Genomic DNA, 5,329 nt, shown 5'->3' with positions numbered 1-5,329 from the left:
ATATCCAAACACTCAGTGGGATGGCTGTTACACATTTCGATATGTTATTAGACTTGCTCAGGAAAGTCATTCCAGGCGGCGAGAAGAGCATCCCCACAACTTATTATGAAGCTCACAAGATTGTTGATACCCTGGGTCTTGATTACAAAAAGATAGACGCCTGTCCTAATGACTGCATCTTGTACAATAAGGGTAATGAAGGTCTAGAGGAATGTCCGACGTGTCATGTATCACGCTGGAAAAAACATACGGGCACATCTGAAGGCATATCATCCAATAAACAGAGCAGAATCCCTGTGAAGGTTCTCCGATATTTTCCTATTATTCCTAGGCTGCAGAGGTTTTATATGTCTGCCGAGCTGGCTGAGAATATGCGATGGCATTCGACCGATCGCAAAGAGGACGGGAAATTGAGACATCCTGCTGATGGTGAGGCATGGAAGCACATCGATTGTATATACCCTGACTTTGGTAAGGAGTCTCGGAATATTAGGCTGGGGCTTGCTAGCGACGGATTTAATCCGTTTGGAGTAATGAGCTTTGCTTGGTCTACCTGGCCAGTGTTGCTGGCACCGTACAACCTGCCGCCGTCGATGTGCATGAAGCAGCCATACATGATACTGTCACTCTTGATCCCTGGAAGATATTCTCCTGGAAATGACATTGATGTTTTCCTCCAACCATTAATTGACGACTTGAAGCTTCTCTGGGATGAAGGCGTCAGCACTTACGATGCTTATGGTAAGGAGGCTTTCCGTATGCGTGCAATGGTCATGTGGACAATTAATGACTTTCCAGCATATGCTAACTTGTCTGGATGGTCGACGAAGGGTCAGATTGCTTGTCCGATTTGCATGTCAGATTATGAGGGAAAGTTCCTGAAATACAGCCGCAAGTTCTGTTATTGGCAACACAGAAGATGGTTACCTATAGGGCACAAGTTCAGAAAGTTAGTAGGAAAGTTCGACGGCAATCCAGAAAACAGACCGGCACCACCAAGGCTGACCGGGGAAGAAATATTTGAGCTTCTACATCCTCTACCTAAAAAAATATTTGGAAAGAAAAGATTCAACAAAGAAAATCCATTTGGGGTTAGGAGAAAAATATTGAAGCAAAATTGGAAAGGAAGGGGAAAGGGTAAGCAATTTCTCAAAGGCAGTTCGAAAGGAAATAAACCTCGCATTGTCCAATCGCGTGGGCGTGTCTCTAAGGGTACTGAACTTCTGCATGGATGGTCAAAATTCCGCATATTTTATCAATTGCCATATTGGAGAAGTTTAAAAATACGTCACAACTTGGATGTCATGCACATCGAGAAGAACATATGCGAGAATCTCTTGAACACTTTGTTGCAGGACGGGAAAAAATCAAAAGATGACTTAAGGGCACGTCGAGACCTAGCAGAATTGAACATCCGTCCCGAACTGCAAGCTATATTTAACACCATCGGTTTCGAAGAGAGACGACAAACGCAAAATAGCGGTGTGTTCTGCTCCTTCTCGCAACTGTCATACGCTAGTTCAAAAGATCTAAATCCGATACAAGGTGAAATCTATTGCTACGGTCAGGTAGAAGACATTGTGGAGATTTTCTATGGGATTAATAATGAAGTCAGACATGTGATGTTTAAGGTTCGTTGGAGTGAGCTGAAAAAGGCGAAGGATGACTACGGTTACACACTCGTTAATCTTAACAAGGAAATATATCAGACTGAAAAGTACATGTTAGCTGCTCACGCCAAACAGTGCTTTTATGTCAAAGATATAATGAAAAATGACGAATGGGTTGTCCTTAAGAATCCGCCTAGATCCTACATTCATGAAGCCGTGTCTGACGAATATCAGGAAGATGTTATCTTGGCCGACGAAACAGTTGCTGAGTTTTCCTTAACACAAAATAATCTGGTGGATGAAATTGCACTGGCACGCCCTGATGTACCTGCGATTATATGTGAGCCAAGGCGTAAAGTCAATCCTTGACACAAAATAATCTGGTGGATGAAATTGCACTGGCGCGCCCTGATGTACCTGCGATTATATGTGAGCCAAGGCGTAAAATCAAAAAACGAGTCCACGGTAGAGTCGATAAAACTATAAGGACAGTCCTTTTGTCGGCACGCACACGGTCGCAGGCTAACCGTACACGGTCGCAGAGTAGAGCCTCAACATCATCATAATAATATACTACTTGGTTATGATTTAAAAAGAACATTCATGTATCTGTTTGACTGGTTAACATGTATCAGTTTGTGTTATGTATTATAGTATTGCCTTTATATTATCTGTTTGACTGGTTATCATGTATCAGTTTTTGTCATGTATTATAGTTTTGTTGGGTACTCATTATGTTTTCAAAGTATAGATGACAAAAGGATTACGTAAGAGAGCGCTTGAGAGACTTATTGGTAGACATTCTGGAGGCGACGCACATGGCTCTACGTCAGGTATTTTTATTTATTTATTATATCTGTACATTTCTATAAACTATTAATACGAGCCTAACATTATTTTTTCACATTTCCTACGCAGGCCGCATCGCTGCTACACATGACGGGCCGCCACAGGACACAGGACGAGGAGATGCTCCACCTGATGCGGAGACACTCGTTGATCCTACCCAGCATGCAGAGATGCCGCCGTCGCCTCCTCCGCATGCAGATGTATTGGAGGAGCGCCGATATGAGCCATATAGCGCAGCTGTAGAAGCTGCGCCACTATCGCCGGATTCTATTCCGGATCAGCGAGCCCACGACCCGGCCAAGTGAAGGGGGATTGGGATGTTTATCATGATTTGCGACCTATCGCACAGCATAGGTATGAACAAGCAAGGCGTAGATGCCTCGAATTGAAAGGTGTGTATAGATTTTTATATTTTATCTGTTAATATTTTAATTTGTATTATCGATATTGATTGATTTATATTTCGCCTGAATTTCAAATATTCGTAGGTACCGAGCGACCTACTAGGCGCGGCCGCAGTGGTACCAAGACACAGAACCTCATCCCAGATATTCATCGGAGGGCCGTGATCCGATGGGAGAACGGCGTGCCTGTCGGGCCATTTGCTAACTCATTCAACAATTTCCTCGCCGCTTTAGCCAGGAGACATGATTTCTTCAACATATTTTTGACGTGGAAGTCGCAGCGGATTGATGCGCTGGTGGCTTGTTGGAGATATATATGTGTGAGTCATTTATTTTAATTCTCATAATTATTAGTCATTTTATTATTTTGTTTAACACACTGATTTGTATCTCTTTTTTCATTGTATGCTGAAGCGATTTTTCTTTCTTGACGATTACGCTTGTGCCTGGACTTACTGCTTCACGCAAATCAATCTATCGTTCAAGAGGTGGCGGTCAGAGCTGAAGAAAAAATATTTTACTCAAAGAACAGAAGATTGGGAGCGTTACTGGCATCTTGACAAGCGCGTGGATGGAGTTGATTTTTTTGCACTTTGCGATTATTGGGACACGGCCGAAGCTCAGGTATTATTGAAGTATATATCTTTGTTTATTGTTTGAAATTCTATATTATATCTGTTTAACATTCTTTTGCAGGAACAAGCTGAAATAGCAAGGAGGAACCGCAATGCGCCCCGCAGTTACGAGCATCACGGGGGCTCCAGGTCCTTCAGCCAGCATTATCATCAATTGGCGCTTGAGGTATATAATATATTAGCTCTTAGGTTATCAATTTGAGTATAATTTATGTGTTATGAGTTAATGATATATGTGAATAAAATAGGGAAGGGGAGAACTCGGGCATTTTGCAGATCGTATTCTGACTGGTTGGAGTCCAAATTACGCCGATGAAGTGAAGAAAGCGCAGAACCGGGATCTGGCTGTAAGTAGCAGTTAATTTGTATATTTAATTTTTATAACAATGCATTTTAAATGTGTTAGAATTGACCGGGTTGTTTTGGTATATCGCAGGAGAAATTACATGCTAAGGTGCAGGAGCAATTATCACAGACTCAGGTCGATTCTAACACTCCGACCCGATTAAGTAGAGAGGAGGAGGATAGCATCATCGAGACGGTCATTGGACCGAGTAGGAAGAACAGATACAGGTGGAGAGGATCCGAGCATCGGCCGTACGAGTCCAGTAGCACCTACGAGTCTGCAGCTCCACCAGGATGCAGTTCTTCTCAAGACCCGACTATGGAGCAGCGGATGAAAGCGATGGAAGATTGGCAGTCGCGTCGGGAGTCGGAGCTACTCCAGATGGCGGAGGAAGAACGGAGGCGTCGGGAGCAGAGGGAGCTGGAATTCACCCAGTTTATATCGACTCTACCTTCTGATGCTCAGGAGGCATATAGGAGACGGTTTTTGGCGGATCAGGTAATATATATATATATGTATATTTCTTTTTTAAGCGAGCTGCCCGTGAGTTGGCGGCTGCGAGTTAAAAAGCATTTTCACTTATCGTCATCTAATTGTACAATCACCCTCCTCCTAGTATGTCTACACTGTCCTACATCTAAGTACTTGACTGAAAAATCTAGATTAATTTGTTTCGTCTTTTAATTTAATTCTTCTTTAGTTAATGCTATTACGTACTTCTCTCTCTTTATGTGTAATTTGCATCTATTTTCTCTAGTTAAGAAATTTCTTCTGGGGCATCAGGTCCCGGTTACTCGATCAAAAGAAAAAGGAAAAACATCAACTCCAAAAAATCATACATCTTGCGCTGTGGATCCCGCAAGCGAAGGCTTCAAAGGGGTGAGAATCTGGGTGCGGTAGCAAGCGGGTGAGTGTTATTGCTCATAATAATCTTTGTAAGTACGTGCATACCATGACATTATATGCCCAAAAGAACTGCCGACCAAAGTTTCTTGTGATTGTGGGTTTTGGGATCAGACTCTCCTCCCTCCAGCAAAACCCTCCCTTGGTGGTGTATTCTTTCACGGCACCACGAATATTTGCCCTTAAATTATCATTTCTAAATTCATTATTTATTCAAAGTCATTAGCGTTGCGGAGGTTGACAGAGTTCTTTATTGGTTTGATTTGGGCTCTTCACTTATGAACAATTTTATATGTATTTGACCAATCAAACTCCCAAGTACATCACAATCTTGTCGGGGATATTATGCGTATAGACCAGGCCTTAGGAGATTACTAAGAGCAGCTAAGGTTTTGTATTAATCAATCTTGATAACTACATACCCATATTATATTATAGATAAGCCAAGCAATCACATATTACAAGTAATTCAAGAGAGGACTTTCTAGAAGGTCACAGCTTCAGCTATAATTTCTCCAACTTATTGCCATCACATTACATATATTTCTTATGTCACATAATCGACATGGGACTATTCACTTT

The 5,329-nt window shown here is 42.2% G+C and overlaps 1 long non-coding RNA gene across 1 annotated transcript; it reads left to right on the top strand.

Annotated features, from left to right (window-relative positions):
• LOC109829476 lies at positions 3,087-3,610 on the top strand. The gene is made up of 3 exons (XR_002244024.1): positions 3,087-3,183; positions 3,278-3,487; positions 3,560-3,610. It is a non-coding gene; the product is annotated as an uncharacterized LOC109829476 (long non-coding RNA).

The sequence above is a fragment of the Asparagus officinalis genome, chromosome 2 (genome assembly GCF_001876935.1).
Source record: "Asparagus officinalis chromosome 2, Aspof.V1, whole genome shotgun sequence".
Taxonomy (NCBI): domain Eukaryota; kingdom Viridiplantae; phylum Streptophyta; class Magnoliopsida; order Asparagales; family Asparagaceae; genus Asparagus; species Asparagus officinalis.
Note: the sequence above shows the minus strand (reverse complement) of the source record. Positions and strands in the feature narration are given on the sequence as shown.